The sequence below is a fragment of the Dromaius novaehollandiae genome, chromosome 4 (genome assembly GCF_036370855.1).
Source record: "Dromaius novaehollandiae isolate bDroNov1 chromosome 4, bDroNov1.hap1, whole genome shotgun sequence".
Lineage (NCBI taxonomy): Eukaryota > Metazoa > Chordata > Aves > Casuariiformes > Dromaiidae > Dromaius > Dromaius novaehollandiae.
In genome coordinates, this window is record NC_088101.1 from 62,828,062 (window position 1) to 62,841,644 (window position 13,583).

General features: G+C 41.6%; 1 protein-coding gene across 3 annotated transcripts in view; it reads left to right on the forward strand.

Moving 5' to 3' along the window:
• SMIM14 (small integral membrane protein 14) overlaps positions 1-13,583 on the forward strand; it is a 55,451-nt gene that overhangs the window by 1,009 nt on the left and 40,859 nt on the right. Inside the window, exon 1 of one of the 3 annotated variants that reach the window (XM_026093650.2) lies at positions 12,930-13,028. The exons of 1 other annotated variant lie outside the window; for it this stretch is intronic. The gene's annotated coding sequence lies outside the window, so the exon portion shown is untranslated. Of the gene's footprint in view, positions 1-12,929; positions 13,029-13,259; positions 13,521-13,583 lie in introns of those variants that run through there. One more of the 3 variants, XM_064511269.1, reaches the window with a different exon arrangement.

Consider the following 13,583-nt stretch of genomic DNA (forward strand, 5'->3'; position numbering starts at 1 on the left):
TTTCAGAAGGGAATGTGAGGGTGCATTCACAACCGTTCGTTCGGGAACTAGAGGCTTTCAAGACTTAAAGGTCTACAGAAACACATACGGTGCCTCCTCTAACTGTACAGTGTAGGGCCATGTACAGCGTAGACATTTATCCCAACAGGGAGCATTTCTGTGTTTTTAGAACCTGATTGTAGTGGCTTATAGTTGGGACTTGTCTACTTGTGGCATGGCTGTCATCTGCAAATACTGCTCATTTATCTCCAGTAGTGTACACAGCATTTTGACTATTATATAAACATTAAAGAAAATACAGGCCCAACTGATAAAAAATTTGGCAGCTATTTACAGATGCATATAGTTCTTTTTTTCCGTGTGTTTACTCTTCTCCCATGATTTGACTAGGAAAACTCCATTCTCCTGGAACAGCGTTGTACTATGTGCCTCTGGTTCAGAGAGTCAGCTCTTTCTTCATATCGAAGCTTGGCTTTGACACAATACGCAATGCATTTTTCCCAGTTTTTATTATGTTTCCAAAAAGAACCATTTTGCATTGTCTGTTTTCCTTTTAATGACTTCCGGTGTGATCTTGGGCCTTCAACTTCAGAATAATTTAGACAGCTAAGTCCCACTGATGTGCCCAAGTTCTTTTGAGGAGGTAGGCCATAGCTTTGCTCTGCCTTAGGTTCCCACCTGTGGCATAAGGGTAATAATTCTTCTCTGCCTCATAGAGCTCATAAATGAAAGTCAGGTTTATGGTGTGCTCAGCTCCTGTTGAGTACTATAGAGAAAAATTATAAATGCAGCACATAAAATCCTTGAGTTAAATGCCTTGTGTCTTTTCAGACAGCCCACAGTAGTAAGAAGCTGAGCTTCTGAATATTCAGAGCTTGCTCTGAATGAAGTGGAAAACATGACCTTTATCAAGTGTCAGAATTCTTTGTGTTCCTGTGAGCATGTTTGTGTGTTATAGGTAGTAGACATCCAGTAATGGCCACAGTAAAGTAAAGGGCAGTGATTTTGCCTGGTTTACCTGGTTTGTATCTGGGTTTATTTCCATGTGCTCATTTGGATTACAAATGTCAGTCTGTTACTGCAAAAAGCAAATCAAATTAATATGAATTGCTGTATCTCTTTTCCTTACTGTACTCTTCTCCTTTCCTTTATCCTTATATAGGCATCTTTCACTGTTTCATATTCATCATATACTTCTCCAACCCCCCATTTTAGTTGTCCCTTTCCTGTTCATTTTCTCTTTGATAAAATAAAGAAAATGTAGAAAGGCCTTTTGGAGGGTAGAACAGAGACTACCCTCCAAATCCTGGTGAGTCCTGCCAGGATTAGAATACTGCATGTAATCAGTGCCTTATGTAATCAGTGTGCTGGGGCTATCATAGTATAGCTCTTATAGTATTTTACAGTTTACTATAGTTTACTATTTTACAGAAAACGCTACATGATTTTAAGACAGAACAAGACCATAGACTAGCAGTTTCCAAACAGTATCTTTTTTGGTGAGATAAGAAAAATGCTTAGAAAGAAAAATGCTGAGAAGAAGAATGAGAACGTACTCAACCTCTCCTTGTAATTTCAGTGACTTCACATATCTGACTTCATAATAGAGTGTGCTGATAATACTGTTCTGTGTATAACCTCTGGATTAGGTTCTCATTAGTCTTTTACCCTTAGAGTCCGTATGCAAAATATAAAACAGAAGTTAGTCCTTTGAACATAGTCAGCTCATTTTTTGTATTATGAAATTCTGTAGTATGTCTTATTTCAAGAGAGAGTTCTTCTATTAATCCCATCATTGATTTAGCTTTATAGCAAACAGTTCTTTCAATAGCAGCTTTCACAAACTGGTCACAAATTGGTCTATACTTTTCATGTTGGTCTTGAGCATAACTAATAGATAGGGAGATACAATTCCAGGTATCCACACTTTGTTTAGTATGTTTCGTATATTGTTTTGAAATATTTCTGGGACTAGGTGCAGGAAACATTAATGACTACCTAAAATTATTTTTGGAAGAAAGTTTATAGGATCAATGCCTATAAACTAAGATCAGTGATCTTAAGGCATCAGCTGAGGCTCTCAGTACAAAAGGGTCGACAATATTCATCATCAATGCTAGTATAACCAAACATCCTAAACAATATTTTGTTTCCTGTATTACATGGTCCAGCCCTACAACCTGTATATGTAGGAAAGTTTTCCCCCTCATTTTCATGGAAAAGTGGCTATTGTACATGGACAAATTGCATGGGCATGTTGGACTCACTTGCTATTTATACAGTACAGAGTCACTGTGTGCATGGTTCATCTGACTGAGATTATGGGTGCCTTCAACCCCAGCACACTGCCTGGGGGGCTCCAAAATGCTTGTGACAGCACTAGGTAAGATTAAATTTCTGTTCTTCAAATTATTATTCCTAGTGATCTCTTTCTCATTTCCACATTTTCCTATTTTTATTCTGATTATATCAATAGGATGTTTTTCTATTAGAATTACTCAGAATTTGGTATTATTGTGTTCCCTGTGATTTAGAAGAGGAAAATTCCATTTCTGAAACTGTAACTTTCTAGCATGCTACATTCTGTTCTTTCTTTTGCTGTGTCTTCTTTGTGTCTTGCATAACCAGATTTCTTCCTCCCCTCATCTTGGCCTCTTTAGTTTAGAAAAATCAGAAATGTCAGGTTTGATCTTCTCTCATTGTTGCTGGAGGACTTCTTATAGGACAGGAGAGCTGTCTCAGGAGATTTGTATAGTGATTTCAAACACTTTAGAAGCAGAGGTTGAATCTGTAACATACTTGTTATTATTGGTTTTTTTATCTTTGTGAGCCATCCACAGAAGGATTAACCTTACAGGCAGCATTAATATTAGATGGTATTCACTTTTCATTTAAATGTTAATATGCTCATTTATAAAATGCTTTATTAAAAAAAAAAGTGACAAATGAAAAGCCCAAAATATTCATAAAACTAAGGTGTTCTTAAATTTAACCTTTATTTCCCACCTACTTTATACACTACATTGTTCTTTTTGTCATCCCAGCTTTTTAACAGAGAGGTCTATGTGCCAGAAATTGTCTTATTTATCTATATATTGCTTAGCACATTTTGGAGACTATGAAAATAAATTTAGCCTACATGATTATTGTCTGTCATATTGTGTTCCTGTTGTGGCAGCGTCTGGATGACTCAACTCATTCTGAAGATTAGCTTTATCACAAAAATAACCAACTGGTTGTGCAAGTTGGCCGAGTTTTAACTTACCGTCTGAACTTTCCTGTTCCTCCTATACGTGTCCACGTCCGGTTTCGTGGACAGGTCTAACAGTGCCCTCTCCTGGAGGGAACAGGGCAGATTTGCTTGCTCCTGCGAGACAGATCCCTCTGCTGGGGAGCGCTCTGCCCTACCAGAGCTCACGGCGCTGCTGCTGCGTTGTCCAGTCTTTCTTGTTCGGGAGGAACTTGAAGTTCTGCCGTCAGAAGTGCTTAAAATAGAAGAATAAAAATTGTTCTGTGGCCTTGGTAGAGGGAGGTGGTATTCGTTCAGGCACTTTCCAAGTTGTATTTTTCATGTCATTAGCAGCTTGAATACATATGCCAAGGAATACAGCTAGCGTGCTCTGTAAACATCAGATTCATCTGTCATTCAGCTTGAATTCATATGGTGCAATTCACCTGACTTATTGGAGTTAGATGAGAAATTAATCCAGATATTGATATTACATCCAAAATATGTGGCTTAAACAAAAAGATTTAGCAAAGGTTTCATTAAATAATGCATATACAGAAATTGTTGGTAGCTTAATACTAACACCCTATTGTTCTTAATTTCTTAAGGGCTTTCATTAGATATTGACAGTACTCCATAGACTTTTCATTAATTTGGAGCTTGGCATTATCCTCTAAATTAATGTTACATATGAACCTGATTTTTTGGTAGGAAAACTAGATGAAAACATCCTCAGTGCTTTGAAGTCTGCCATGATTTTTATTTTTTTTATTTTTTATTTTTTGGTAATTTCTGCTTCCTTGTCATCTAGAGAAGTGGTTTTTGACTTGTGGTCTTTACACCTTGGAACCCACGGGCTTCTTCTAGTGGGTTCATGAAAGGCACATTAAAAAAAGCAGGTTCATCTCTGAGATAGTTCTTATAACTGTGCAGGAGATCCCAAAATTCTTAATATTCTTAATGGGTATGCACCTCCCTTGAAAGAATTGGCATGTGCAGATTGACAAATTCATCAGGGGAGCTAAAAGCAGTTTTTATACAGAAGTTGTGAAGCTATCCTCCTTTCTTCCTATTTTAAAAAGAAGATACCAATTTTTTTGATTCTCTTTCAAAAAATGAAAGAAAATTGCAAATACAAAAATACATTTCACCATTATTGACTATTGATGACTATATATAGTCATATAAATAAGACTATTAGTTTTATAAATATTAAAGTAATAATGAAAGAAAGAATTTGGCCAATAATGTAAAGCATATGGTCACTATGCTACATTGCGGGTATATTGTTTTCCACTCAGAAACATTTGCTGCTCTGAGGAAGTATTTGTAATATCTTAAGCATTTTGCATTACCATCTAATAACGTAATAACTTACAGTACATTATCAAATCTATGTAACTTTAATTAAATCTGTCAGTCTTCCTTTCATAGATACGTACAAGGGGTCTTACAGCTGCCTTAAAAGGGCAGCTGGACAGCTTTTCCTGGCCGGCTGGACATCATGTTCTCCTCATGTCCTTAGGATCTGTGTCTGAAAAACAATCCCCACTGTTTTAATGATTATAGAAATTAAAATCAGATTCAGGCTGATGCACAGAAAACCTGCATTTCATAAATGTCATTGGGACTGAGGGGTATAGGACTATGAAGCTGGAAGCTTGTATTTGATGTTCAGTGGTAGCCAGGGAAGTAGGTAAATGCAGTGAAATGCAGTGAGCTAAGTGAAAGAGAAGATAAAATGGCAGTAGTATTTTGGAATGAATGCTTGGGGGTGGAGCTAGGGTCTTTCATTAGGAGAGCTGAGTTCAGAGTTAGAACTGGAATGGCAAACGATTGTGAGCATTAGTTGAATGAATATTGGAATACAGAGTAAATAAAAACCAAAAGAACCCCAGTCTGTTAGAGGGTAAGTAAATCCAGTCATGACAAAACAGCACAGCACTGGAAGTAGACTATGGCTTTTTAATTGCCAAATTTTCCTGTTCCTGGAAGTGTAGATAAGCTAACTGCTGGAAAGCTCATTGTGCACTGAGTGGTCCAGCTGGCAGTATGTAGATCAGATTGGGTCTGCAGGATGCTTCCACCTGGCTTGCTGCCTTTTCCTTTGAGGAGACAGAGAACAGTTATTCAGGCAGTGTATGCTACAAACTCTCCTCCTATATCACTGGTGTGCCCACTAAAGAGGAAGGCATGAGACTAGACACCTCTTCCTCTTCTTGTACATGACCTGGCCCATAAAGCCATCAATGCAAGCTGCAATGAGGGATGTCCAGAAAGGAGATCAAGCTCCCGCAGGCAACAGTGTCATACATTACACAGTGGTCCCAGCACAGAAAGCTTTCCAGCTGTAAAAGAATATGGATTAAAGAAATATGAACAATCGCAGTATAATATAAGAATATATGCAGTAAAATCAGGAATCTGCTAGAAAGAGAAGTCAAACCAGAGAGAGAACATACTCCAGTGTATGTTGTTATACTCCATTGTCCATATGTCCATATACTCCATACTCCATTGTCAGTTGTTACAAATCCCTTGAATGATCTCTGTTTTGTAAAGCAGAAGAGTTTTTAGGGATCCTGAAAGGTAGGAGAATATCATTCCTTTTAATAAAAAAGAAATCTAGACCTCTTGAATTGAGCTGTTGTTGCTTGATCTAGCAATTTCAGGATTCTGAGGCTTTTTGAAAATTTTAACTAGAATTTGAATTTATTTCTAATGATAGCCATCTTGCTAAACTATGATATAATCTGCCATGACAGGCACCAAATCCACAACTGATGGAAGTCTTTTGGAACTGTCTACAGTGAAAGTTTACAAACTAGTGAAGTTTTTCAGAGATCATCCAGAAAGAGCTCATCCATGACAGATGGGTGATTTATCAAGCTGTATTACTCTTAATACCATCCTAAAATATCTTCTGTTTGAAGACTAGAACAATTTTACATTGGAAATATAAAGAAAGGAAAGGAAGGAAAAAACTTTTCTATTGATCTTACTACAGGAGAGTACTAATTTAGGGCTAAATCATTACCTCTGAATCACTAGTCACTATTTAGACTACACTCCTGTAAAAAAAGTTAATTGAACTGCATTTGAAGTCAAATAAATGAGTAAATACCAAGTCAAGAATACAAACTAAGACAAGTTTATTTTGTTGTTTTCCTAATCTGATTGTCTCCAGATGGACCATGCTGCTAGCAAGGACATAGGAGACTTGCCAGATAGACTTGAGGATAAAGTCAGATTAAACAAGCAGGGCCTAATAGGGTACAGTTAGTATAACAGTAGTGTACAATTTCCCTGAACAGTAGGAATTAGGCAGTTTCTTTGGTCTTTGAGCATCTGTCAGGCACACAGTTTCACAGAACAATATCTAGAAAACCCCTAATATTCTATGTGCCTTTGTTTTCAGTAGTAACATACCCTTTTGTTTTCACAGAAGATCCATTTTGGGTGGAAAGAGCTTACTGTCTCATATATTTTTCTCAAATGAGGGGTAGCTATTACACTTCACCAGTTTCGGTGAGGTTTAACCCATCTCATAAAATTCCCTGTTACAGCTTTCCCATCTTTCTGACAGTGCCAAAAAGTCACATGGTAAATTGGTAGTTGGCACCTTTTAAAAGGCAGTATTCTAGATTGTATTTTTCTTTCCCCAATTAAAGGTTAGTCATGCTGGGAAAAATTCAGTCATGGTATATGGTTGTCTCTCAGGATTTTGTAGCTTCCAACTCCTAATCCTAGGAAGGCTGTGATGTTAGGCTGTTGGCCCTTTCCCTAAACACACAGCAAACATAAAAGTTACTGAATAGTGTACGCATATAGTGTTTTCCTGCACAGATATTTTATGTCTTATCATCCCTGTCTTTCCATATCACTGACCCAAAATAATTTTACTCACACTGAGATTGTGGTGAAAGTGCTCTGCAGACGTACCCACTCCCAGGTTTCCTCTGAGTGGTGCAGTAGTTTATCTACAGAAAAATTGGACTTCTGCTATTATATGTCACCACCTTCAAGTCATTTGATTTTTTTTTTCAGTAGTTTTCTCCAGCTGTAGAGACAACATCTCTATCTAGTTTTGACCTCAGTGGGTTAACACAAAAGTAACCACAAGAGCCCATTTCAGCACTGAAAATGTACATTCACACTCTGAACATTAAAATGGTTTCCCCTAATCTATGCAGTGTTTTTGCAAAAAATGTAGACTGTGAAGTAGGAGCTAAATACTACAGTATTCCTTTTTTACCTCAGCAAGTTCTGTAAATCCAATTTTCTTTCTTATACCAAACCACTTGCAGGGTTTACAATAGGTTCAATAGGTTTGAGATAGCTTACTGCAGCAAGCATCCATCTGTCCTATACCACATCCTCTAACAGCAAATGTGCACAAGCTAAAATCTTGCATTAAGATCACATTGATCTTGGCCAGCTGGGAAAGGAGTCATTGCTGGTTCGTTTGTCAATGCTCATTTTCTAAGATCCAAGATCAAAAGTGTGGTTGAATGTGTTACAGAGAGCTGAGTATAGACCAGGTTCTTTTTCGACAATTTAATTTAGTTCTCCATAGTTCATACAGAGATACTGCCATCTTTTTATGTGATAGAATACTGATATCCAAAGACTGACTGGCAGAGTTATGCCTTTTGAGATACCTCCTCAGCGATGTGTGACATTTCGTCTCTGTCTGCTTTTGGTAAATAGTGCCTCAGCTTTTTAATGTATGGTTTCTCTTAAATTTCAGTCATATACTGAGTGCTTACACCAATAGCAAATCAACATATATCCATTTCAAATTAGAATAACTCCAAATTCCTGACCAGAAAAGTTTGACTCCTTGCTGCTTCTCAGTTAGATGTATTATAGTGTGCCAGAAAAATCCTTTGGGATCTTATTTTCCTTTTTCTCTCACATTTTCTTCTGCAGTAACAATCATCCAATCAACTGGCTCACATTTTGTGCCTGTGGTTCTTCTATTAGATGTGGCTTCTTCTATTAGATGTTCACTTGGAAAATGAACAGGGATTCATTTTTATTTCAAGTCTGTGAGAACTGTAACAGTTGAGGGCTCTGACTCATATTCAGAGGCAGATTCAGATAGAATGCTGAAATGTCTCTAAACATAAAGAGACAGGGACAAGAGATGTGTTTTTCCTGAGTGGCAGCAGTTTATAGCTGAATGTAGTAACGTTAGCTGCTAATAAGTTTAGCAGTCAGTTTATGGCTGTGAACTACAGTGGCTCAAGAAGCAGTTTAAACTGCTTCTCATCTTTTCTTTGCAAGAAAGCCGTATGCAGCTGCTATTATGGTTTCTGCTGAGAGGAAGAACAATTTGTTCAGGGTGTACTAGTGTTGGTTGACTTGGACCACATTTTAAGAGGGGATTTCCCAAAGTATTTGCAAAACACTTTCCTGACCCTGACTGCATAATCATCAATCACGATGAAATTAGTGGACCTTTGTCTCATTAACTTTCACAGTTACTGAGAACTTACTGTTCTAATTCTACAGGTCCAGTCTTCAGCCTATTTCAGATAGTATATCCTGCCCAGTCAGTGGTATCATTAACAATTCAATGGTTCCGATCTTAGTCTTCTATTTTTAGATGATTTTTTGCCAGCCTGATCTTTTAAGTGTCACAATTGACCGGCCTGTATTTCTTAGTTGCTATTGTAGTTACTACTTGATATTCTACTTAAGTGTGAAATAGTTCTTGTCTGTTCAATTTCTGTTTACCTTCTTCCATTCCCTAGTTTGGAAAACTGCATTGGACAGTTGTGTGATATTGGCAGCATTACAGCAATGCTTTGTGGTCATTTCCCCTGGACTGTAGCTAACTTATCTCAAAGTCTGTGTTGGTATGTTGATACTTCAGGAACACGAAAGCCCTCCATAAATTCTCTGACAATTTCAGTGGAGTTTCTTCCTTCTACCTGGCCATATTTTTCCTGAGTTCTGACAGCCTAGGTTGCGATCAGATGATCATTAAGCTTGTGTCTGTGCACTGCCAGAAGCTCTGGCTGTATAAGTTTGGTTCAGTTCTAGTGTGATCACATGACTAAATTTCCATTAAATTAAGTACACAATATAGTCTTTGTGCCAGCTAATTCACAGGCATGCTGCCTAATATCCCAGAGTGCTTTGCAATTCTCTGGTGCTTTGTGAGATGCCAGCCCAGCAGAGTTCTAGGAATTTTTGTGAGCAACTTTTCAAAGGACTTGGCTTCTTTTTCCAAAGTTAGATGCCTTTTTCAAAAAGCTAATGTTGCTGCCAAAAGGCCACTTATACCTTTCTGCTTTTAAGGGTACTTTATAATCTTGGCCTTTCCGCTTGCTGGATGCCATTTTCATGCAGATGTCTTACAGATGGCTCTTTCATATCAAAATTTGCAGTAGTGTTTCCTGCAGATTCCCTAACCTGGGAATAGCATTATCTACTCATTATGAACTGCATACAGGAAAAGAGGGAGCAGAGAGAAGAGGAGTTACATTAAGAAGAATTTGCCCCATTTCAAGATCTTTTTTCAGATCTGATGAAGCTGCATGAATTGTAGCTGAAGAATTTCCATTCCATAAAGTATCTGGAAGTGAGCAATGCCTAGTGCCATAAGTCATGCAGCAAAGATGAGAACATCAGCAGAAGGAGAACTTCAGAATGGGAAAAGTAATGTTCTTGGGGTTCTGTATTAAGGTCATCTGTTATTTGGCAAGCTATCAGTGTAGAAAAGTTGAAAGCTAGAACCATAATCTGGAATATGCATCTGCCTGCTGCTTTATGAAGAGTCCAATCCACACTACTTTCAGATAACATATGTACAGAATGTTGTAGCAAGCTTTGCTCAACTGCCACCCTTCTCCATTGTACTGGGTTGTTGGTGGAAGGAACATTGCCATTCTCTGCCCTACAAGCCGAGGTTCTTTTTTTCATGGTTCTAGCCTGGCAGATGTCTGAAAGTGGACAGTATACTTCTTTTTAGCGTGCCAAGATCAATGTTCTGTCCTTGTCACTAGCTGATCTTGAAGGCCTTTGTTCACAAAGTCATCTACCGGTAGGTGCAGTCATCACTAGCTTCATCATAGTTTGCTTGCCTGAAAGGAAACTTCATAGCGTGAGCCTGAACACAGCTTCCATATCTTGTTTTACTGCTGTATCCTGCACTAAATTTGTGAGTGCAAGGGGGAGCAGACGGCTGAAGTCTGGGAGTGGGAAGCTGGGATAGAATCAGTGCCTGCTATGGCTTGTTCATTTGCCCGTGGGAACCAGGAGGGCCAAATTCTGAGGGATGCTCTGGCAGAATGTTTTATGCAAAACACCTAGCTGCTTTCTGCATATATATATGTCTTTGATGATTTGAAAGCAATAAGCCTTTGTGTTGTTTCTCTTGATCATGATCTCTACTTTCTGTAGCTCGCATTGCCTGCCCCTCTTCCTTGACAGTTCACACTCAGAAGTTTCATTCCATGAGGATGACCCTTTCAATAATGAAGCCTTCATCACGCCCATCGGCTTCCCATCTCTCCAAGAATGCTAATGGAAACATATGTTGAATAGAGAAAAATTACCAGATTTTTCTGGCAACAAGGCAGTGCAAATAATGCAGAACGCAATACTGAAAAATGGCTGAGCACTTTACTGGGACCAATTATCTAAGACTATTTAGAAATATGTAGAACTTTGCAGTAACAACATGAGGGGAAGAAACAGAGCAAGGAGGGGACAGCTGCTTGGTGTGAGTGCTTATATCCCACCTGGAGGGCTATGGTGGCCAGATAGAGCAGCTTGTATGCCTCATGAAAGGACAAGTTCAAGAGATAACTAGATAGGCGTGTGAGTTCCTGAATGGGGCGATGTGAGAAATGAGTGAAAAAGATGTGATGTATAGAGTTTTAAGGAGGCCACATTTGATTCAAAATAAGAGAGGAAGACCTGACAGTTCTATCTGTGTATTCACTGCATAGTGCTTTCTTGTAGATTGCTCTATTGTCATCCCCTTCAGCTCCTGCCTCTCCTTTTCAGATTCTTTGCAGATTCGTATTATTTCCAGCAAGGCATCTGAGACTGCCTGGCTATCTCAGTTGTGTCCTGCCAGTTCTAGGAATGTACTAGTTCAGTTCTGCAAGGATCACTTCCCAGTTCCAACCGTTCCTCCAAGTAGGCTTTCTGTCCTTTTGGCAACAACGAGTAACCATATTTTTGGCTGTTTGGCTTTACCCACGGGCAAGAAAATAGAACTGTTTGGTGTTCCTGCCCCAGCTTGACAAGAGGGTTCCTCTCCACTATTTATGGGTTGCCACTGCTCTTCTCTCATGTTCAAGCCAGGACTAGTACAATAAGCTGTGTCTGCTTGCTTCTAGTATTTCAAAATCTTGGATCCATTTTCGAGAATAATGACTAGCCCTAGATGTGGAAGAGGAGACAGATAACCAAGGCTGCTTAATGGTGTTAGGAAATTGTCCTTGCTTGCTTCTAGGATGGCAGGTTCCCTCATGAAGGATTAGGAGGATGACTGAGGGAGAGGAGGGAGGCAAGATGCAGCTACAGTTGATCATTCTGCTTATGACACTCTTTTGAGACTGAGCAGGAAACTGTCATCTCAGCTAACCTGCCACTGGTCTGTGTTCAGCCACGACAGTCAAGGTACACTTCAAGCCAAAGAAAGCCCAGCCAAGTGTACCTTGATAGTCTTGATTTTCATAGTTCCTGTTGCACCCTAAACTTCTGAACAGGCTGTCAAGAAACATGTTCTCCCAGTAAACATTTCCAAGTTAAAGATCAATGTTAGCATCCTCGGTGTCTTATCAGAGGTTCAGTTCCCTGGGTTGAGGAAGACAACACAGCACAAGCTCTGCACAGTTTACTTTTTTTGTGATAGCCTGGCTTTGTCTCTGTGCCTCTATTCACTTTTCAGTATTGCTGCTGTTTAGTTTGGCACTGACTGACACAAGAGAAAGGGCAGAAACGTGGGAAAGGAGAGGCAGGATCCGTAATAAGTCAGGACTGTGTGGCATGGCTAGACAAAGGCGTCCGGCCTGCTGCCCCTCAGGAAGCAGGACGTTATGTTCCAGCGCAGGCCCTACAATGGGAGCGGGCAGACCTAGACTCTCCACATCTTACAAGGACATGGGGCTTTGCACACCGACAATGCCTGGAAGTGCGAGGCTGCCAAATGGCAATGCACCCGCGACTTGGCACGGTAACATAGGCTTGACACCCAGTGCTAGAAAAAAAGTTTGGATGAAAACAAGTAACATCCCTACAGCCATGAAAGGAGGCTTGAAAGCCCTGTGAGGGCAGAAAAGGGTGATGAGAACAGCCAGGGTTGTCCCCATATGTAGGCCATATCAGACCTTATCTGAGGCAGCCGAATCGCTGTGCTCTGGGATTCTCCTCAGGGTACGTGACGTGAGGAGGTACTGGCTTCCACCTAACCTCCCTTCCTCACTATAATTGCAGCATCAAGCATGTTTTCTACCTTGGAAGAGGTAGAAAACACCTGGAAATATCGCAGGACGAGATCTTCTTCCCTGTGTAATCCCCGTTGCATTATGGCATGTCACTGTCTCCCAGCAGGATTTGGTTCCCTCCTTTTGTAGGGGAGCACGGCGCTGCAGCTCCTCGGCTGGGCACAGGTAACCATGGCTGGCTGACCGCGACAGGCCGCGAGCTGACCTTTTCGTTTCTGATTACATTCCAGAGGTTCTAAACGCACGTTTCGACGGACACTTTAATTGCACAGAAGCCTTTTGAGTCATCAGGTCCTGAACAAGATGCCTAACGAGCCTTAGATTTCTAGGTGAGAAACCGCACCGCAAACCCCGTCGCGCTGCGGAGGTGGTGGCCGGGGACAAAGGAGCGGCTCCGGCGGGGTCCCGGCCAGCGCGGGGCTGCGGCAGAGGCCGGACGCAGCGGGCCGCCCTGGCGCGCACTGACCGCGGCTGTGTTGCAAGGCCGCCGCCGCGGTGGCGAAGGCGGGCGCGGGGTGCGGAGGCAGCGAGCGGGGCGGCGCGGGGCTCCGCGGCGGGCGGGGCGGGCGCGGGGGCGGAGGCGGGCGGCGGCGCCGGAGCCGCAGCCGAGGCCGGAGCCGGAGCCGGGGCCGGGGCCGGGGCCGGAGCCGGAGCCGCGCGGCGCCGCCCCGCTGCCGCCGCCGGGAGCCGGCAGATCCGGGTCTCGTGGCGCGGGCTGACGTGTGAGCCGGCCCGGAGCAGTGGGGCCGAGCCGGCGGCGCCGCCTCTGCCAGCCGCGGCCGCGCAGCCTCCGCAGCCCCCGCGACGGCGGCCGCAGCACGGTGAGCGGGGGGCGGGCGCGGGGAGCCCGGGGGGCTGCGCGGCGGGGCAGGGAGGGAGGGAGG